At 45.2% G+C, this 14,776-nt stretch overlaps 34 non-coding genes and 28 pseudogenes across 34 annotated transcripts in view; all 62 read right to left on the reverse strand.

Moving 5' to 3' along the window:
- Nucleotides 1–25: 25 nt before the first annotated feature.
- LOC132880756 (5S ribosomal RNA) lies at nucleotides 26–144 on the reverse strand. Its single transcript, XR_009653969.1, has one exon. It is a non-coding gene; the product is annotated as a 5S ribosomal RNA (ribosomal RNA).
- Nucleotides 145–266: 122 nt separating this feature from the next.
- Nucleotides 267–385, reverse strand: LOC132878231 (5S ribosomal RNA; annotated as a pseudogene).
- A 122-nt stretch (nucleotides 386–507) lies between these two features.
- LOC132877812 (5S ribosomal RNA) lies at nucleotides 508–626 on the reverse strand. The gene has a single exon (XR_009653478.1). It is a non-coding gene; the product is annotated as a 5S ribosomal RNA (ribosomal RNA).
- Nucleotides 627–743: 117 nt separating this feature from the next.
- LOC132879716 (5S ribosomal RNA) lies at nucleotides 744–862 on the reverse strand (annotated as a pseudogene).
- A 112-nt stretch (nucleotides 863–974) lies between these two features.
- On the reverse strand, nucleotides 975–1,093 carry LOC132877116 (5S ribosomal RNA). Its single transcript, XR_009652803.1, has one exon. It is a non-coding gene; the product is annotated as a 5S ribosomal RNA (ribosomal RNA).
- A 127-nt stretch (nucleotides 1,094–1,220) lies between these two features.
- On the reverse strand, nucleotides 1,221–1,339 carry LOC132877117 (5S ribosomal RNA). Its single transcript, XR_009652804.1, has one exon. It is a non-coding gene; the product is annotated as a 5S ribosomal RNA (ribosomal RNA).
- Nucleotides 1,340–1,461: 122 nt separating this feature from the next.
- LOC132879441 (5S ribosomal RNA) lies at nucleotides 1,462–1,580 on the reverse strand (annotated as a pseudogene).
- A 122-nt stretch (nucleotides 1,581–1,702) lies between these two features.
- On the reverse strand, nucleotides 1,703–1,821 carry LOC132877118 (5S ribosomal RNA). Its single transcript, XR_009652805.1, has one exon. It is a non-coding gene; the product is annotated as a 5S ribosomal RNA (ribosomal RNA).
- A 117-nt stretch (nucleotides 1,822–1,938) lies between these two features.
- LOC132877119 (5S ribosomal RNA) lies at nucleotides 1,939–2,057 on the reverse strand. The gene has a single exon (XR_009652806.1). It is a non-coding gene; the product is annotated as a 5S ribosomal RNA (ribosomal RNA).
- Nucleotides 2,058–2,174: 117 nt separating this feature from the next.
- LOC132881271 (5S ribosomal RNA) lies at nucleotides 2,175–2,293 on the reverse strand (annotated as a pseudogene).
- A 114-nt stretch (nucleotides 2,294–2,407) lies between these two features.
- On the reverse strand, nucleotides 2,408–2,526 carry LOC132878423 (5S ribosomal RNA; annotated as a pseudogene).
- A 122-nt stretch (nucleotides 2,527–2,648) lies between these two features.
- Nucleotides 2,649–2,767, reverse strand: LOC132880767 (5S ribosomal RNA). The gene has a single exon (XR_009653970.1). It is a non-coding gene; the product is annotated as a 5S ribosomal RNA (ribosomal RNA).
- Nucleotides 2,768–2,884: 117 nt separating this feature from the next.
- On the reverse strand, nucleotides 2,885–3,003 carry LOC132880597 (5S ribosomal RNA; annotated as a pseudogene).
- A 164-nt stretch (nucleotides 3,004–3,167) lies between these two features.
- Nucleotides 3,168–3,286, reverse strand: LOC132880598 (5S ribosomal RNA; annotated as a pseudogene).
- Nucleotides 3,287–3,475: 189 nt separating this feature from the next.
- Nucleotides 3,476–3,594, reverse strand: LOC132877121 (5S ribosomal RNA). Its single transcript, XR_009652807.1, has one exon. It is a non-coding gene; the product is annotated as a 5S ribosomal RNA (ribosomal RNA).
- A 122-nt stretch (nucleotides 3,595–3,716) lies between these two features.
- Nucleotides 3,717–3,835, reverse strand: LOC132877122 (5S ribosomal RNA). The gene has a single exon (XR_009652808.1). It is a non-coding gene; the product is annotated as a 5S ribosomal RNA (ribosomal RNA).
- A 122-nt stretch (nucleotides 3,836–3,957) lies between these two features.
- On the reverse strand, nucleotides 3,958–4,076 carry LOC132878232 (5S ribosomal RNA; annotated as a pseudogene).
- Nucleotides 4,077–4,198: 122 nt separating this feature from the next.
- On the reverse strand, nucleotides 4,199–4,317 carry LOC132877813 (5S ribosomal RNA). Its single transcript, XR_009653479.1, has one exon. It is a non-coding gene; the product is annotated as a 5S ribosomal RNA (ribosomal RNA).
- Nucleotides 4,318–4,434: 117 nt separating this feature from the next.
- On the reverse strand, nucleotides 4,435–4,553 carry LOC132880101 (5S ribosomal RNA; annotated as a pseudogene).
- A 112-nt stretch (nucleotides 4,554–4,665) lies between these two features.
- Nucleotides 4,666–4,784, reverse strand: LOC132877124 (5S ribosomal RNA). Its single transcript, XR_009652810.1, has one exon. It is a non-coding gene; the product is annotated as a 5S ribosomal RNA (ribosomal RNA).
- A 127-nt stretch (nucleotides 4,785–4,911) lies between these two features.
- LOC132877125 (5S ribosomal RNA) lies at nucleotides 4,912–5,030 on the reverse strand. The gene has a single exon (XR_009652811.1). It is a non-coding gene; the product is annotated as a 5S ribosomal RNA (ribosomal RNA).
- Nucleotides 5,031–5,152: 122 nt separating this feature from the next.
- Nucleotides 5,153–5,271, reverse strand: LOC132879442 (5S ribosomal RNA; annotated as a pseudogene).
- Nucleotides 5,272–5,393: 122 nt separating this feature from the next.
- Nucleotides 5,394–5,512, reverse strand: LOC132877126 (5S ribosomal RNA). Its single transcript, XR_009652812.1, has one exon. It is a non-coding gene; the product is annotated as a 5S ribosomal RNA (ribosomal RNA).
- Nucleotides 5,513–5,629: 117 nt separating this feature from the next.
- LOC132877127 (5S ribosomal RNA) lies at nucleotides 5,630–5,748 on the reverse strand. The gene has a single exon (XR_009652813.1). It is a non-coding gene; the product is annotated as a 5S ribosomal RNA (ribosomal RNA).
- A 117-nt stretch (nucleotides 5,749–5,865) lies between these two features.
- LOC132881273 (5S ribosomal RNA) lies at nucleotides 5,866–5,984 on the reverse strand (annotated as a pseudogene).
- Nucleotides 5,985–6,098: 114 nt separating this feature from the next.
- Nucleotides 6,099–6,217, reverse strand: LOC132878424 (5S ribosomal RNA; annotated as a pseudogene).
- Nucleotides 6,218–6,339: 122 nt separating this feature from the next.
- LOC132878142 (5S ribosomal RNA) lies at nucleotides 6,340–6,458 on the reverse strand (annotated as a pseudogene).
- Nucleotides 6,459–6,575: 117 nt separating this feature from the next.
- On the reverse strand, nucleotides 6,576–6,694 carry LOC132880599 (5S ribosomal RNA; annotated as a pseudogene).
- A 134-nt stretch (nucleotides 6,695–6,828) lies between these two features.
- LOC132877128 (5S ribosomal RNA) lies at nucleotides 6,829–6,947 on the reverse strand. The gene has a single exon (XR_009652814.1). It is a non-coding gene; the product is annotated as a 5S ribosomal RNA (ribosomal RNA).
- A 122-nt stretch (nucleotides 6,948–7,069) lies between these two features.
- Nucleotides 7,070–7,188, reverse strand: LOC132877129 (5S ribosomal RNA). Its single transcript, XR_009652815.1, has one exon. It is a non-coding gene; the product is annotated as a 5S ribosomal RNA (ribosomal RNA).
- Nucleotides 7,189–7,310: 122 nt separating this feature from the next.
- Nucleotides 7,311–7,429, reverse strand: LOC132878233 (5S ribosomal RNA; annotated as a pseudogene).
- A 122-nt stretch (nucleotides 7,430–7,551) lies between these two features.
- LOC132877814 (5S ribosomal RNA) lies at nucleotides 7,552–7,670 on the reverse strand. The gene has a single exon (XR_009653480.1). It is a non-coding gene; the product is annotated as a 5S ribosomal RNA (ribosomal RNA).
- A 117-nt stretch (nucleotides 7,671–7,787) lies between these two features.
- Nucleotides 7,788–7,906, reverse strand: LOC132879717 (5S ribosomal RNA; annotated as a pseudogene).
- A 112-nt stretch (nucleotides 7,907–8,018) lies between these two features.
- Nucleotides 8,019–8,137, reverse strand: LOC132877130 (5S ribosomal RNA). Its single transcript, XR_009652816.1, has one exon. It is a non-coding gene; the product is annotated as a 5S ribosomal RNA (ribosomal RNA).
- A 127-nt stretch (nucleotides 8,138–8,264) lies between these two features.
- Nucleotides 8,265–8,383, reverse strand: LOC132877131 (5S ribosomal RNA). Its single transcript, XR_009652817.1, has one exon. It is a non-coding gene; the product is annotated as a 5S ribosomal RNA (ribosomal RNA).
- Nucleotides 8,384–8,505: 122 nt separating this feature from the next.
- Nucleotides 8,506–8,624, reverse strand: LOC132879443 (5S ribosomal RNA; annotated as a pseudogene).
- Nucleotides 8,625–8,746: 122 nt separating this feature from the next.
- LOC132877132 (5S ribosomal RNA) lies at nucleotides 8,747–8,865 on the reverse strand. Its single transcript, XR_009652818.1, has one exon. It is a non-coding gene; the product is annotated as a 5S ribosomal RNA (ribosomal RNA).
- A 117-nt stretch (nucleotides 8,866–8,982) lies between these two features.
- Nucleotides 8,983–9,101, reverse strand: LOC132877133 (5S ribosomal RNA). Its single transcript, XR_009652819.1, has one exon. It is a non-coding gene; the product is annotated as a 5S ribosomal RNA (ribosomal RNA).
- A 117-nt stretch (nucleotides 9,102–9,218) lies between these two features.
- LOC132881274 (5S ribosomal RNA) lies at nucleotides 9,219–9,337 on the reverse strand (annotated as a pseudogene).
- A 114-nt stretch (nucleotides 9,338–9,451) lies between these two features.
- Nucleotides 9,452–9,570, reverse strand: LOC132878425 (5S ribosomal RNA; annotated as a pseudogene).
- A 122-nt stretch (nucleotides 9,571–9,692) lies between these two features.
- On the reverse strand, nucleotides 9,693–9,811 carry LOC132880778 (5S ribosomal RNA). Its single transcript, XR_009653972.1, has one exon. It is a non-coding gene; the product is annotated as a 5S ribosomal RNA (ribosomal RNA).
- A 117-nt stretch (nucleotides 9,812–9,928) lies between these two features.
- LOC132880600 (5S ribosomal RNA) lies at nucleotides 9,929–10,047 on the reverse strand (annotated as a pseudogene).
- Nucleotides 10,048–10,191: 144 nt separating this feature from the next.
- On the reverse strand, nucleotides 10,192–10,310 carry LOC132877135 (5S ribosomal RNA). Its single transcript, XR_009652821.1, has one exon. It is a non-coding gene; the product is annotated as a 5S ribosomal RNA (ribosomal RNA).
- Nucleotides 10,311–10,432: 122 nt separating this feature from the next.
- Nucleotides 10,433–10,551, reverse strand: LOC132877136 (5S ribosomal RNA). The gene has a single exon (XR_009652822.1). It is a non-coding gene; the product is annotated as a 5S ribosomal RNA (ribosomal RNA).
- Nucleotides 10,552–10,673: 122 nt separating this feature from the next.
- LOC132878234 (5S ribosomal RNA) lies at nucleotides 10,674–10,792 on the reverse strand (annotated as a pseudogene).
- A 122-nt stretch (nucleotides 10,793–10,914) lies between these two features.
- On the reverse strand, nucleotides 10,915–11,033 carry LOC132877815 (5S ribosomal RNA). The gene has a single exon (XR_009653481.1). It is a non-coding gene; the product is annotated as a 5S ribosomal RNA (ribosomal RNA).
- Nucleotides 11,034–11,150: 117 nt separating this feature from the next.
- Nucleotides 11,151–11,269, reverse strand: LOC132879718 (5S ribosomal RNA; annotated as a pseudogene).
- Nucleotides 11,270–11,381: 112 nt separating this feature from the next.
- On the reverse strand, nucleotides 11,382–11,500 carry LOC132877137 (5S ribosomal RNA). Its single transcript, XR_009652823.1, has one exon. It is a non-coding gene; the product is annotated as a 5S ribosomal RNA (ribosomal RNA).
- Nucleotides 11,501–11,627: 127 nt separating this feature from the next.
- LOC132877138 (5S ribosomal RNA) lies at nucleotides 11,628–11,746 on the reverse strand. The gene has a single exon (XR_009652824.1). It is a non-coding gene; the product is annotated as a 5S ribosomal RNA (ribosomal RNA).
- Nucleotides 11,747–11,868: 122 nt separating this feature from the next.
- LOC132879444 (5S ribosomal RNA) lies at nucleotides 11,869–11,987 on the reverse strand (annotated as a pseudogene).
- A 122-nt stretch (nucleotides 11,988–12,109) lies between these two features.
- On the reverse strand, nucleotides 12,110–12,228 carry LOC132877139 (5S ribosomal RNA). Its single transcript, XR_009652825.1, has one exon. It is a non-coding gene; the product is annotated as a 5S ribosomal RNA (ribosomal RNA).
- Nucleotides 12,229–12,345: 117 nt separating this feature from the next.
- Nucleotides 12,346–12,464, reverse strand: LOC132877140 (5S ribosomal RNA). The gene has a single exon (XR_009652826.1). It is a non-coding gene; the product is annotated as a 5S ribosomal RNA (ribosomal RNA).
- Nucleotides 12,465–12,581: 117 nt separating this feature from the next.
- On the reverse strand, nucleotides 12,582–12,700 carry LOC132881275 (5S ribosomal RNA; annotated as a pseudogene).
- Nucleotides 12,701–12,814: 114 nt separating this feature from the next.
- Nucleotides 12,815–12,933, reverse strand: LOC132878426 (5S ribosomal RNA; annotated as a pseudogene).
- Nucleotides 12,934–13,055: 122 nt separating this feature from the next.
- Nucleotides 13,056–13,174, reverse strand: LOC132880789 (5S ribosomal RNA). Its single transcript, XR_009653973.1, has one exon. It is a non-coding gene; the product is annotated as a 5S ribosomal RNA (ribosomal RNA).
- A 117-nt stretch (nucleotides 13,175–13,291) lies between these two features.
- LOC132880601 (5S ribosomal RNA) lies at nucleotides 13,292–13,410 on the reverse strand (annotated as a pseudogene).
- A 139-nt stretch (nucleotides 13,411–13,549) lies between these two features.
- LOC132877962 (5S ribosomal RNA) lies at nucleotides 13,550–13,668 on the reverse strand. Its single transcript, XR_009653619.1, has one exon. It is a non-coding gene; the product is annotated as a 5S ribosomal RNA (ribosomal RNA).
- A 122-nt stretch (nucleotides 13,669–13,790) lies between these two features.
- LOC132877141 (5S ribosomal RNA) lies at nucleotides 13,791–13,909 on the reverse strand. Its single transcript, XR_009652827.1, has one exon. It is a non-coding gene; the product is annotated as a 5S ribosomal RNA (ribosomal RNA).
- Nucleotides 13,910–14,031: 122 nt separating this feature from the next.
- Nucleotides 14,032–14,150, reverse strand: LOC132878235 (5S ribosomal RNA; annotated as a pseudogene).
- Nucleotides 14,151–14,272: 122 nt separating this feature from the next.
- On the reverse strand, nucleotides 14,273–14,391 carry LOC132877816 (5S ribosomal RNA). Its single transcript, XR_009653482.1, has one exon. It is a non-coding gene; the product is annotated as a 5S ribosomal RNA (ribosomal RNA).
- Nucleotides 14,392–14,508: 117 nt separating this feature from the next.
- On the reverse strand, nucleotides 14,509–14,627 carry LOC132879720 (5S ribosomal RNA; annotated as a pseudogene).
- A 112-nt stretch (nucleotides 14,628–14,739) lies between these two features.
- LOC132877142 (5S ribosomal RNA) overlaps nucleotides 14,740–14,776 on the reverse strand; it is a 119-nt gene continuing 82 nt past the window's right edge. Inside the window, exon 1 of the ribosomal RNA XR_009652828.1 lies at nucleotides 14,740–14,776. This exon is cut by the window's right edge and continues 82 nt beyond it. This is a non-coding gene — a ribosomal RNA (5S ribosomal RNA).

Below are 14,776 nucleotides of genomic sequence, written 5' to 3' on the forward strand. Positions count from 1 at the left end.
ATTTCTGCTAGAAGACAAAATAAAATGCTTACAGTACCTGGTATTCCTAGGCAGTCTCCCACTCAAGTACTAACCAGGCCCAACTCTGTTTAGCTTCTGAGATCAGACGGGATCAGGCGTTGTCAGAGTGGTTTGGCCGTAAGCAACAGTTAGTTGGAAATGTGCCGTTTTTCTTGCCTTGCCTTGCCTTGCGACCAGAAGGAAAATTCTTGCCTTGCGAGCAGAAGGAAAATTCAAACAGATTTCTGCAAGAAGACAAAATAAAATGCTTACAGTACCTGGTATTCCTAGGCAGTCTCCCACTCAAGTACTAACCAGGCCTAACTCTGTTTAGCTTCTGAGATCAGACGGGATCAGGCGTTGTCAGAGTGGTTTGGCCATAAGCAACAGTGAGTTGGAAATGTGCCGTTTTTCTTGCCTTGCCTTGCCTTGCGCCCAGAAGGAAAATTCTTGCCTTGCGAGCAGAAGGAAAATTCAAACAGATTTCTGCTAGAAGACAAAATAAAATGCTTACAGTACCTGGTATTCCTAGGCAGTCTCCCACTCAAGTACTATCCAGGCCCAACTCTGTTTAGCTTCTGAGATCAGACGGGATCAGGCGTTGTCAGAGTGGTTTGGCCATAAGCAGCAGTTAGTTGGAAATGTGCCGTTTTTCTTGCCTTGCCTTGCGACCAGAAGGAAAATTCTTGCCTTGCGAGCAGAAGGAAAATTCAAACAGATTTCTGCAAGAAGACAAAATAAAATGCTTACAGTACCTGGTATTACTAGGCAGTCTCCCACTCAAGTACTAAACAGGCCCAACTCTGTTTAGTTTCTGAGATCTGACAGGATCAGGCGTTGTCAGAGTGGTTTGGCCGTAAGCAACAGCTTGTTGGAAATGTGCCATTTTTCTTGCCTTGCGCCCAGAAGGAAAATTCTTGCCTTGCGACCAGAAGGAAAATTCAAACAGATTTCTGCTAGAAGACAAAATAAAATGCTTACAGTACCTGGTATTCCTAGGCAGTCTCCCACTCAAGTACTAACCAGGCCCAACTCTGTTTAGCTTCTGAGATCAGACGGGATCAGGCGTTGTCAGAGTGGTTTGGCCATAAGCAACAGTTAGTTGGAAATGTGCCGTTTTTCTTGCCTTGCCTTGCCTTGCCTTGCGCCCAGAAGGAAAATTCTTGCCTTGCGAGCAGAAGGAAAATTCAAACAGATTTCTGCAAGAAGACAAAATAAAATGCTTACAGTACCTGGTATTCCTAGGCAGTCTCCCACTCAAGTACTAACCAGGCCCAACTCTGTTTAGCTTCTGAGATCAGACGGGATCAGGCGTTGTCAGAGTGGTTTGGCCATAAGCAACAGTTAGTTGGAAATGTGCCGTTTTTCTTGCCTTGCCTTGCCTTGCGCCCAGAAGGAAAATTCTTGCCTTGCGAGCAGAAGGAAAATTCAAACAGATTTCTGCTAGAAGACAAAATAAAATGCTTACAGTACCTGGTATTCCTATTCAGTCTCCCACTCAAGTACTAACCAGGCCCAACTCTGTTTAGTTTCTGAGATCAGACGGGATCAGGCGATGTCAGAGTGGTTTGGCCATAAGCAACAGTTAGTTGGAAATGTGCCGTTTTTCTTGCCTTGCCTTGCCTTGCGCCCAGAAGGAAAATTCTTGCCTTGCGAGCAGAAGGAAAATTCAAACAGATTTCTGCAAGAAGACAAAATAAAATGCTTACAGTACCTGGTATTCCTAGGCAGTCTCCCACTCAAGTACTAACCAGGCCCAACTCTGTTTAGCTTCTGAGATCAGACGGGATCAGGCGTTGTCAGAGTGGTTTGGCCATAAGCAACAGTTAGTTGGAAATGTGCCGTTTTTCTTGCCTTGCCTTGCGCCCAGAAGGAAAATTCTTGCCTTGCGAGCAGAAGGAAAATTCAAACAGATTTCTGCTAGAAGACAAAATAAAATGCTTACAGTACCTGGTATTCCTAGGCAGTCTCCCACTCAAGTACTAACCAGGCCCAACTCTGTTTAGCTTCTGAGATCAGACGGGATCAGGCGTTGTCAGAGTGGTTTGGCCATAAGCAACAGTTAGTTGGAAATGTGCCGTTTTTCTTGCCTTGCCTTGCGACCAGAAGGAAAATTCTTGCCTTGCGAGCAGAAGGAAAATTCAAACAGATTTCTGCAAGAAGACAAAATAAAATGCTTACAGTACCTGGTATTACTAGGCAGTCTCCCACTCAAGTACTAAACAGGCCCAACTCTGTTTAGCTTCTCAGATCAGACAGGATCAGGCATTGTCAGAGTGGTTTGGACATAAGCAATAGTCTGGAAATGTGCCGTTTTTCTTGCCTTGCCTTGCGATCAGAAGGAAAATTCTTGCCTTGCGACCAGAAGGAAAATTCAAACAGATTTCTGCAAGAAGACAAAATAAAATGCTTACAGTACCTGGTATTCCTAGGCAGTCTCCCACTCAAGTACTAACCAGGCCCAACTCTGTTTAGCTTCTGACATCAGACGGGATCAGGCGTTGTCAGAGTGGTTTGGCCATAAGCAACAGTTAGTTGGAAATGTGCCGTTTTTCTTGCCTTGCCTTGCCTTGCGCCCAGAAGGAAAATTCTTGCCTTGCGAGCAGAAGGAAAATTCAAACAGATTTCTGCTAGAAGACAAAATAAAATGCTTACAGTACCTGGTATTCCTAGGCAGTCTCCCACTCAAGTACTAACCAGGCCCAACTCTGTTTAGCTTCTGAGATCAGACGGGATCAGGCGTTGTCAGAGTGGTTTGGCCGTAAGCAACAGTTAGTTGGAAATGTGCCGTTTTTCTTGCCTTGCCTTGCGACCAGAAGGAAAATTCTTGCCTTGCGAGCAGAAGGAAAATTCAAACAGATTTCTGCAAGGAGACAAAATAAAATGCTTACAGTACCTGGTATTCCTAGGCAGTCTCACACTCAAGTACTAACCAGGCCCAACTCTGTTTAGCTTCTCAGATCAGACAGGATCAGGCATTGTCAGAGTGGTTTGGACGTAAACAACAGTCTGGAAATGTGCGCCTTGCCTTGCCTTGCCTTGCCTTGCCTTGCCTTGCCTTGCCTTGCCTTGCCTTGCCTTGCCTTGCCTTGCGCCCAGAAGGAAAATTCTTGCCTTGCGAGCAGAAGGAAAATTCAAACAGATTTCTGCAAGGAGACAAAATAAAATGCTTACAGTACCTGGTATTCCTAGGCAGTCTCACACTCAAGTACTAACCAGGCCCAACTCTGTTTAGCTTCTCAGATCAGACAGGATCAGGCATTGTCAGAGTGGTTTGGACGTAAACAACAGTCTGGAAATGTGCGCCTTGCCTTGCCTTGCCTTGCCTTGCCTTGCCTTGCCTTGCCTTGCCTTGCCTTGCCTTGCCTTGCCTTGCCTTGCCTTGCCTTGCCTTGCCTTGCGCCCAGAAGGAAAATTCTTGCCTTGCGAGCAGAAGGAAAATTCAAACAGATTTCTGCAAGAAGACAAAATAAAATGCTTACAGTACCTGGTATTCCTAGGCAGTCTCCCACTCAAGTACTAACCAGGCCCAACTCTGTTTAGCTTCTGAGATCAGACGGGATCAGGCGTTGTCAGAGTGGTTTGGCCATAAGCAACAGTTAGTTGGAAATGTGTCGTTTTTCTTGCCTTGCCTTGCCTTGCGCCCAGAAGGAAAATTCTTGCCTTGCGAGCAGAAGGAAAATTCAAACAGATTTCTGCTAGAAGACAAAATAAAATGCTTACAGTACCTGGTATTCCTAGGCAGTCTCCCACTCAAGTACTAACCAGGCCCAACTCTGTTTAGCTTCTGAGATCAGACGGGATCAGGCGTTGTCAGAGTGGTTTGGCCATAAGCAACAGTTAGTTGGAAATGTGCCGTTTTTCTTGCCTTGCCTTGCCTTGCGACCAGAAGGAAAATTCTTGCCTTGCGAGCAGAAGGAAAATTCAAACAGATTTCTGCAAGAAGACAAAATAAAATGCTTACAGTACCTGGTATTCCTAGGCAGTCTCCCACTCAAGTACTAACCAGGCCTAACTCTGTTTAGCTTCTGAGATCAGACGGGATCAGGCGTTGTCAGAGTGGTTTGGCCATAAGCAACAGTGAGTTGGAAATGTGCCGTTTTTCTTGCCTTGCCTTGCCTTGCGCCCAGAAGGAAAATTCTTGCCTTGCGAGCAGAAGGAAAATTCAAACAGATTTCTGCTAGAAGACAAAATAAAATGCTTACAGTACCTGGTATTCCTAGGCAGTCTCCCACTCAAGTACTATCCAGGCCCAACTCTGTTTAGCTTCTGAGATCAGACGGGATCAGGCGTTGTCAGAGTGGTTTGGCCATAAGCAGCAGTTAGTTGGAAATGTGCCGTTTTTCTTGCCTTGCCTTGCGACCAGAAGGAAAATTCTTGCCTTGCGAGCAGAAGGAAAATTCAAACAGATTTCTGCAAGAAGACAAAATAAAATGCTTACAGTACCTGGTATTACTAGGCAGTCTCCCACTCAAGTACTAAACAGGCCCAAATCTGTTTAGTTTCTGAGATCTGACAGGATCAGGCGTTGTCAGAGTGGTTTGGCCGTAAGCAACAGCTTGTTGGAAATGTGCCATTTTTCTTGCCTTGCGCCCAGAAGGAAAATTCTTGCCTTGCGACCAGAAGGAAAATTCAAACAGATTTCTGCTAGAAGACAAAATAAAATGCTTACAGTACCTGGTATTCCTAGGCAGTCTCCCACTCAAGTACTAACCAGGCCCAACTCTGTTTAGCTTCTGAGATCAGACGGGATCAGGCGTTGTCAGAGTGGTTTGGCCATAAGCAACAGTTAGTTGGAAATGTGCCGTTTTTCTTGCCTTGCCTTGCCTTGCCTTGCACCCAGAAGGAAAATTCTTGCCTTGCGAGCAGAAGGAAAATTCAAACAGATTTCTGCAAGAAGACAAAATAAAATGCTTACAGTACCTGGTATTCCTAGGCAGTCTCCCACTCAAGTACTAACCAGGCCCAACTCTGTTTAGCTTCTGAGATCAGACGGGATCAGGCGTTGTCAGAGTGGTTTGGCCATAAGCAACAGTTAGTTGGAAATGTGCCGTTTTTCTTGCCTTGCCTTGCCTTGCGCCCAGAAGGAAAATTCTTGCCTTGCGAGCAGAAGGAAAATTCAAACAGATTTCTGCTAGAAGACAAAATAAAATGCTTACAGTACCTGGTATTCCTATTCAGTCTCCCACTCAAGTACTAACCAGGCCCAACTCTGTTTAGTTTCTGAGATCAGACGGGATCAGGCGATGTCAGAGTGGTTTGGCCATAAGCAACAGTTAGTTGGAAATGTGCCGTTTTTCTTGCCTTGCCTTGCCTTGCGCCCAGAAGGAAAATTCTTGCCTTGCGAGCAGAAGGAAAATTCAAACAGATTTCTGCAAGAAGACAAAATAAAATGCTTACAGTACCTGGTATTCCTAGGCAGTCTCCCACTCAAGTACTAACCAGGCCCAACTCTGTTTAGCTTCTGAGATCAGACGGGATCAGGCGTTGTCAGAGTGGTTTGGCCATAAGCAACAGTTAGTTGGAAATGTGCCGTTTTTCTTGCCTTGCCTTGCGCCCAGAAGGAAAATTCTTGCCTTGCGAGCAGAAGGAAAATTCAAACAGATTTCTGCTAGAAGACAAAATAAAATGCTTACAGTACCTGGTATTCCTAGGCAGTCTCCCACTCAAGTACTAACCAGGCCCAACTCTGTTTAGCTTCTGAGATCAGACGGGATCAGGCGTTGTCAGAGTGGTTTGGCCATAAGCAACAGTTAGTTGGAAATGTGCCGTTTTTCTTGCCTTGCCTTGCGACCAGAAGGAAAATTCTTGCCTTGCGAGCAGAAGGAAAATTCAAACAGATTTCTGCAAGAAGACAAAATAAAATGCTTACAGTACCTGGTATTACTAGGCAGTCTCCCACTCAAGTACTAAACAGGCCCAACTCTGTTTAGCTTCTCAGATCAGACAGGATCAGGCATTGTCAGAGTGGTTTGGACATAAGCAATAGTCTGGAAATGTGCCGTTTTTCTTGCCTTGCCTTGCGATCAGAAGGAAAATTCTTGCCTTGCGACCAGAAGGAAAATTCAAACAGATTTCTGCAAGAAGACAAAATAAAATGCTTACAGTACCTGGTATTCCTAGGCAGTCTCCCACTCAAGTACTAACCAGGCCCAACTCTGTTTAGCTTCTGACATCAGACGGGATCAGGCGTTGTCAGAGTGGTTTGGCCATAAGCAACAGTTAGTTGGAAATGTGCCGTTTTTCTTGCCTTGCCTTGCCTTGCGCCCAGAAGGAAAATTCTTGCCTTGCGAGCAGAAGGAAAATTCAAACAGATTTCTGCTAGAAGACAAAATAAAATGCTTACAGTACCTGGTATTCCTAGGCAGTCTCCCACTCAAGTACTAACCAGGCCCAACTCTGTTTAGCTTCTGACATCAGACGGGATCAGGCGTTGTCAGAGTGGTTTGGCCGTAAGCAACAGTTAGTTGGAAATGTGCCGTTTTTCTTGCCTTGCCTTGCGACCAGAAGGAAAATTCTTGCCTTGCGAGCAGAAGGAAAATTCAAACAGATTTCTGCAAGGAGACAAAATAAAATGCTTACAGTACCTGGTATTCCTAGGCAGTCTCACACTCAAGTACTAACCAGGCCCAACTCTGTTTAGCTTCTCAGATCAGACAGGATCAGGCATTGTCAGAGTGGTTTGGACGTAAACAACAGTCTGGAAATGTGTGCCTTGCCTTGCCTTGCCTTGCCTTGCCTTGCCTTGCCTTGCGCCCAGAAGGAAAATTCTTGCCTTGCGAGCAGAAGGAAAATTCAAACAGATTTCTGCAAGAAGACAAAATAAAATGCTTACAGTACCTGGTATTCCTAGGCAGTCTCCCACTCAAGTACTAACCAGGCCCAACTCTGTTTAGCTTCTGAGATCAGACGGGATCAGGCGTTGTCAGAGTGGTTTGGCCATAAGCAACAGTTAGTTGGAAATGTGTCGTTTTTCTTGCCTTGCCTTGCCTTGCGCCCAGAAGGAAAATTCTTGCCTTGCGAGCAGAAGGAAAATTCAAACAGATTTCTGCTAGAAGACAAAATAAAATGCTTACAGTACCTGGTATTCCTAGGCAGTCTCCCACTCAAGTACTAACCAGGCCCAACTCTGTTTAGCTTCTGAGATCAGACGGGATCAGGCGTTGTCAGAGTGGTTTGGCCATAAGCAACAGTTAGTTGGAAATGTGCCGTTTTTCTTGCCTTGCCTTGCCTTGCGACCAGAAGGAAAATTCTTGCCTTGCGAGCAGAAGGAAAATTCAAACAGATTTCTGCAAGAAGACAAAATAAAATGCTTACAGTACCTGGTATTCCTAGGCAGTCTCCCACTCAAGTACTAACCAGGCCTAACTCTGTTTAGCTTCTGAGATCAGACGGGATCAGGCGTTGTCAGAGTGGTTTGGCCATAAGCAACAGTGAGTTGGAAATGTGCCGTTTTTCTTGCCTTGCCTTGCCTTGCGCCCAGAAGGAAAATTCTTGCCTTGCGAGCAGAAGGAAAATTCAAACAGATTTCTGCTAGAAGACAAAATAAAATGCTTACAGTACCTGGTATTCCTAGGCAGTCTCCCACTCAAGTACTATCCAGGCCCAACTCTGTTTAGCTTCTGAGATCAGACGGGATCAGGCGTTGTCAGAGTGGTTTGGCCATAAGCAGCAGTTAGTTGGAAATGTGCCGTTTTTCTTGCCTTGCCTTGCGACCAGAAGGAAAATTCTTGCCTTGCGAGCAGAAGGAAAATTCAAACAGATTTCTGCAAGAAGACAAAATAAAATGCTTACAGTACCTGGTATTACTAGGCAGTCTCCCACTCAAGTACTAAACAGGCCCAACTCTGTTTAGTTTCTGAGATCTGACAGGATCAGGCGTTGTCAGAGTGGTTTGGCCGTAAGCAACAGCTTGTTGGAAATGTGCCATTTTTCTTGCCTTGCGCCCAGAAGGAAAATTCTTGCCTTGCGACCAGAAGGAAAATTCAAACAGATTTCTGCTAGAAGACAAAATAAAATGCTTACAGTACCTGGTATTCCTAGGCAGTCTCCCACTCAAGTACTAACCAGGCCCAACTCTGTTTAGCTTCTGAGATCAGACGGGATCAGGCGTTGTCAGAGTGGTTTGGCCATAAGCAACAGTTAGTTGGAAATGTGCCGTTTTTCTTGCCTTGCCTTGCCTTGCCTTGCGCCCAGAAGGAAAATTCTTGCCTTGCGAGCAGAAGGAAAATTCAAACAGATTTCTGCAAGAAGACAAAATAAAATGCTTACAGTACCTGGTATTCCTAGGCAGTCTCCCACTCAAGTACTAACCAGGCCCAACTCTGTTTAGCTTCTGAGATCAGACGGGATCAGGCGTTGTCAGAGTGGTTTGGCCATAAGCAACAGTTAGTTGGAAATGTGCCGTTTTTCTTGCCTTGCCTTGCCTTGCGCCCAGAAGGAAAATTCTTGCCTTGCGAGCAGAAGGAAAATTCAAACAGATTTCTGCTAGAAGACAAAATAAAATGCTTACAGTACCTGGTATTCCTATTCAGTCTCCCACTCAAGTACTAACCAGGCCCAACTCTGTTTAGTTTCTGAGATCAGACGGGATCAGGCGATGTCAGAGTGGTTTGGCCATAAGCAACAGTTAGTTGGAAATGTGCCGTTTTTCTTGCCTTGCCTTGCCTTGCGCCCAGAAGGAAAATTCTTGCCTTGCGAGCAGAAGGAAAATTCAAACAGATTTCTGCAAGAAGACAAAATAAAATGCTTACAGTACCTGGTATTCCTAGGCAGTCTCCCACTCAAGTACTAACCAGGCCCAACTCTGTTTAGCTTCTGAGATCAGACGGGATCAGGCGTTGTCAGAGTGGTTTGGCCATAAGCAACAGTTAGTTGGAAATGTGCCGTTTTTCTTGCCTTGCCTTGCGCCCAGAAGGAAAATTCTTGCCTTGCGAGCAGAAGGAAAATTCAAACAGATTTCTGCTAGAAGACAAAATAAAATGCTTACAGTACCTGGTATTCCTAGGCAGTCTCCCACTCAAGTACTAACCAGGCCCAACTCTGTTTAGCTTCTGAGATCAGACGGGATCAGGCGTTGTCAGAGTGGTTTGGCCATAAGCAACAGTTAGTTGGAAATGTGCCGTTTTTCTTGCCTTGCCTTGCGACCAGAAGGAAAATTCTTGCCTTGCGAGCAGAAGGAAAATTCAAACAGATTTCTGCAAGAAGACAAAATAAAATGCTTACAGTACCTGGTATTACTAGGCAGTCTCCCACTCAAGTACTAAACAGGCCCAACTCTGTTTAGCTTCTCAGATCAGACAGGATCAGGCATTGTCAGAGTGGTTTGGACATAAGCAATAGTCTGGAAATGTGCCGTTTTTCTTGCCTTGCCTTGCGATCAGAAGGAAAATTCTTGCCTTGCGACCAGAAGGAAAATTCAAACAGATTTCTGCAAGAAGACAAAATAAAATGCTTACAGTACCTGGTATTCCTAGGCAGTCTCCCACTCAAGTACTAACCAGGCCCAACTCTGTTTAGCTTCTGACATCAGACGGGATCAGGCGTTGTCAGAGTGGTTTGGCCATAAGCAACAGTTAGTTGGAAATGTGCCGTTTTTCTTGCCTTGCCTTGCCTTGCGCCCAGAAGGAAAATTCTTGCCTTGCGAGCAGAAGGAAAATTCAAACAGATTTCTGCTAGAAGACAAAATAAAATGCTTACAGTACCTGGTATTCCTAGGCAGTCTCCCACTCAAGTACTAACCAGGCCCAACTCTGTTTAGCTTCTGAGATCAGACGGGATCAGGCGTTGTCAGAGTGGTTTGGCCGTAAGCAACAGTTAGTTGGAAATGTGCCGTTTTTCTTGCCTTGCCTTGCGACCAGAAGGAAAATTCTTGCCTTGCGAGCAGAAGGAAAATTCAAACAGATTTCTGCAAGGAGACAAAATAAAATGCTTACAGTACCTGGTATTCCTAGGCAGTCTCACACTCAAGTACTAACCAGGCCCAACTCTGTTTAGCTTCTCAGATCAGACAGGATCAGGCATTGTCAGAGTGGTTTGGACGTAAACAACAGTCTGGAAATGTGTGCCTTGCCTTGCCTTGCCTTGCCTTGCCTTGCCTTGCCTTGCCTTGCCTTGCGCCCAGAAGGAAAATTCTTGCCTTGCGAGCAGAAGGAAAATTCAAACAGATTTCTGCAAGAAGACAAAATAAAATGCTTACAGTACCTGGTATTCCTAGGCAGTCTCCCACTCAAGTACTAACCAGGCCCAACTCTGTTTAGCTTCTGAGATCAGACGGGATCAGGCGTTGTCAGAGTGGTTTGGCCATAAGCAACAGTTAGTTGGAAATGTGTCGTTTTTCTTGCCTTGCCTTGCCTTGCGCCCAGAAGGAAAATTCTTGCCTTGCGAGCAGAAGGAAAATTCAAACAGATTTCTGCTAGAAGACAAAATAAAATGCTTACAGTACCTGGTATTCCTAGGCAGTCTCCCACTCAAGTACTAACCAGGCCCAACTCTGTTTAGCTTCTGAGATCAGACGGGATCAGGCGTTGTCAGAGTGGTTTGGCCATAAGCAACAGTTAGTTGGAAATGTGCCGTTTTTCTTGCCTTGCCTTGCCTTGCGACCAGAAGGAAAATTCTTGCCTTGCGAGCAGAAGGAAAATTCAAACAGATTTCTGCAAGAAGACAAAATAAAATGCTTACAGTACCTGGTATTCCTAGGCAGTCTCCCACTCAAGTACTAACCAGGCCTAACTCTGTTTAGCTTCTGAGATCAGACGGGATCAGGCGTTGTCAGAGTGGTTTGGCCATAAGCAACAGTGAGTTGGAAATGTGCCGTTTTTCTTGCCTTGCCTTGCCTTGCGCCCAGAAGGAAAATTCTTGCCTTGCGAGCAGAAGGAAAATTCAAACAGATTTCTGCTAGAAGACAAAATAAAATGCTTACAGTACCTGGTATTCCTAGGCAGTCTCCCACTCAAGTACTATCCAGGCCCAACTCTGTTTAGCTTCTGAGATCAGACGGGATCAGGCGTTGTCAGAGTGGTTTGGCCATAAGCAGCAGTTAGTTGGAAATGTGCCGTTTTTCTTGCCTTGCCTTGCGACCAGAAGGAAAATTCTTGCCTTGCGAGCAGAAGGAAAATTCAAACAGATTTCTGCAAGAAGACAAAATAAAATGCTTACAGTACCTGGTATTACTAGGCAGTCTCCCACTCAAGTACTAAACAGGCCCAACTCTGTTTAGTTTCTGAGATCTGACAGGATCAGGCGTTGTCAGAGTGGTTTGGCCGTAAGCAACAGCTTGTTGGAAATGTGCCATTTTTCTTGCCTTGCGCCCAGAAGGAAAATTCTTGCCTTGCGACCAGAAGGAAAATTCAAACAGATTTCTGCTAGAAGACAAAATAAAATGCTTACAGTACCTGGTATTCCTAGGCAGTCTCCCACTCAAGTACTAACCAGGCCCAACTCTGTTTAGCTTCTGAGATCAGACGGGATCAGGCGTTGTCAGAGTGGTTTGGCCATAAGCAACAGTTAGTTGGAAATGTGCCGTTTTTCTTGCCTTGCCTTGCCTTGCCTTGCGCCCAGAAGGAAAATTCTTGCCTTGCGAGCAGAAGGAAAATTCAAACAGATTTCTGCAAGAAGACAAAATAAAATGCTTACAGTACCTGGTATTCCTAGGCAGTCTCCCACTCAAGTACTAACCAGGCCCAACTCTGTTTAGCTTCTGAGATCAGACGGGATCAGGCGTTGTCAGAGTGGTTTGGCCATAAGCAACAGTTAGTTGGAAATGTGCCGTTTTTCTTGCCTTGCCTTGCCTTGCGCCCAGAAGGAAAATTCTTGCCTTGCGAGCAGAAGGAAAATTCAAACAGATTTCTGCTAGAAGACAAAATAAAATGCTTACAGTACCTGGTATTCCTATTCAGTCTCCCACTCAAGTACTAACCAGGCCCAACTCTGTTTAGTTTCTGAGATCAGACGGGATCAGGCGATGTCAGAGTGGTTTGGCCATAAGCAACAGTTAGTTGGAAATGTGCCGTTTTTCTTGCCTTGCCTTGCCTTGCGCCCAGAAGGAAAATTCTTGCCTTGCGAGCAGAAGGAAAATTCAAACAGATTTCTGCAAGAAGACAAAATAAAATGCTTACAGTACCTGGTATTCCTAGGCAGTCTCCCACTCAAGTACTAACCAGGCCCAACTCTGTTTAGCTTCTGAGATCAGACGGGATCAGGCGTTGTCAGAGTGGTTTGGCCATAAGCAACAGTTAGTTGGAAATGTGCCGTTTTTCTTGCCTTGCCTTGCGCCCAGAAGGAAAATTCTTGCCTTGCGAGCAGAAGGAAAATTCAAACAGATTTCTGCTAGAAGACAAAATAAAATGCTTACAGTACCTGGTATTCCTAGGCAGTCTCCCACTCAAGTACTAACCAGGCCCAACTCTGTTTAGCTTCTGAGATCAGACGGGATCAGGCGTTGTCAGAGTGGTTTGGCCATAAGCAACAGTTAGTTGGAAATGTGCCGTTTTTCTTGCCTTGCCTTGCGACCAGAAGGAAAATTCTTGCCTTGCGAGCAGAAGGAAAATTCAAACAGATTTCTGCAAGAAGACAAAATAAAATGCTTACAGTACCTGGTATTACTAGGCAGTCTCCCACTCAAGTACTAAACAGGCCCAACTCTGTTTAGCTTCTCAGATCAGACAGGATCAGGCATTGTCAGAGTGGTTTGGACATAAGCAATAGTCTGGAAATGTGCCGTTTTTCTTGCCTTGCCTTGCGATCAGAAGGAAAATTCTTGCCTTGCGACCAGAAGGAAAATTCAAACAGATTTCTGCAAGAAGACAAAATAAAATGCTTACAGTACCTGGTATTCCTAGGCAGTCTCCCACTCAAGTACTAACCAGGCCCAACTCTGTTTAGCTTCTGACATCAGACGGGATCAGGCGTTGTCAGAGTGGTTTGGCCATAAGCAACAGTTAGTTGGAAATGTGCCGTTTTTCTTGCCTTGCCTTGCCTTGCGCCCAGAAGGAAAATTCTTGCCTTGCGAGCAGAAGGAAAATTCAAACAGATTTCTGCTAGAAGACAAAATAAAATGCTTACAGTACCTGGTATTCCTAGGCAGTCTCCCACTCAAGTACTAACCAGGCCCAACTCTGTTTAGCTTCTGAGATCAGACGGGATCAGGCGTTGTCAGAGTGGTTTGGCCGTAAGCAACAGTTAGTTGGAAATGTGCCGTTTTTCTTGCCTTGCCTTGCGACCAGAAGGAAAATTCTTGCCTTGCGAGCAGAAGGAAAATTCAAACAGATTTCTGCAAGGAGACAAAATAAAATGCTTACAGTACCTGGTATTCCTAGGCAGTCTCACACTCAAGTACTAACCAGGCCCAACTCTGTTTAGCTTCTCAGATCAGACAGGATCAGGCATTGTCAGAGTGGTTTGGACGTAAACAACAGTCTGGAAATGTGTGCCTTGCCTTGCCTTGCCTTGCCTTGCCTTGCCTTGCCTTGCCTTGCGCCCAGAAGGAAAATTCTTGCCTTGCGAGCAGAAGGAAAATTCAAACAGATTTCTGCAAGAAGACAAAATAAAATGCTTACAGTACCTGGTATTCCTAGGCAGTCTCCCACTCAAGTACTAACCAGGCCCAACTCTGTTTAGCTTCTGAGATCAGACGGGATCAGGCATTGTCAGAGTGGTTTGGCCATAAGCAACAGTTAGTTGGAAATGTGTCGTTTTTCTTGCCTTGCCTTGCCTTGCGCCCAGAAGGAAAATTCTTGCCTTGCGAGCAGAAGGAAAATTCAAACAGATTTCTGCTAGAAGACAAAATAAAATGCTTACAGTACCTGGTATTCCTAGGCAGTCTCCCACTCAAGTACTAACCAGGCCCAACTCTGTTTAGCTTCTGAGATCAGACGGGATCAGGCGTTGTCAGAGTGGTTTGGCCATAAGCAACAGTTAGTTGGAAATGTGCCGTTTTTCTTGCCTTGCCTTGCCTTGCGACCAGAAGGAAAATTCTTGCCTTGCGAGCAGAAGGAAAATTCAAACAGATTTCTGCAAGAAGACAAAATAAAATGCTTACAGTACCTGGTATTCCTAGGCAGTCTCCCACTCAAGTACTAACCAGGCCTAACTCTGTTTAGCTTCTGAGATCAGACGGGATCAGGCGTTGTCAGAGTGGTTTGGCCATAAGCAACAGTGAGTTGGAAATGTGCCGTTTTTCTTGCCTTGCCTTGCCTTGCGCCCAGAAGGAAAATTCTTGCCTTGCGAGCAGAAGGAAAATTCAAACAGATTTCTGCTAGAAGACAAAATAAAATGCTTACAGTACCTGGTATTCCTAGGCAGTCTCCCACTCAAGTACTATCCAGGCCCAACTCTGTTTAGCTTCTGAGATCAGACGGGATCAGGCGTTGTCAGAGTGGTTTGGCCATAAGCAGCAGTTAGTTGGAAATGTGCCGTTTTTCTTGCCTTGCCTTGCGACCAGAAGGAAAATTCTTGCCTTGCGAGCAGAAGGAAAATTCAAACAGATTTCTGCAAGAAGACAAAATAAAATGCTTACAGTACCTGGTATTACTAGGCAGTCTCCCACTCAAGTACTAAACAGGCCCAACTCTGTTTAGTTTCTGAGATCTGACAGGATCAGGCGTTGTCAGAGTGGTTTGGCCGTAAGCAACAGCTTGTTGGAAATGTGCCATTTTTCTTGCCTTGCGCCCAGAAGGAAAATTCTTGCCTTGCGACCAGAAGGAAAATTCAAACAGATTTCTGCTAGAAGACAAAATAAAATGCTTACAGTACCTGGTATTCCTAGGCAGTCTCCCAC

The sequence above is a fragment of the Neoarius graeffei genome, assembly GCF_027579695.1.
Source record: "Neoarius graeffei isolate fNeoGra1 chromosome 18 unlocalized genomic scaffold, fNeoGra1.pri SUPER_18_unloc_1, whole genome shotgun sequence".
Classification (NCBI taxonomy): domain Eukaryota; kingdom Metazoa; phylum Chordata; class Actinopteri; order Siluriformes; family Ariidae; genus Neoarius; species Neoarius graeffei.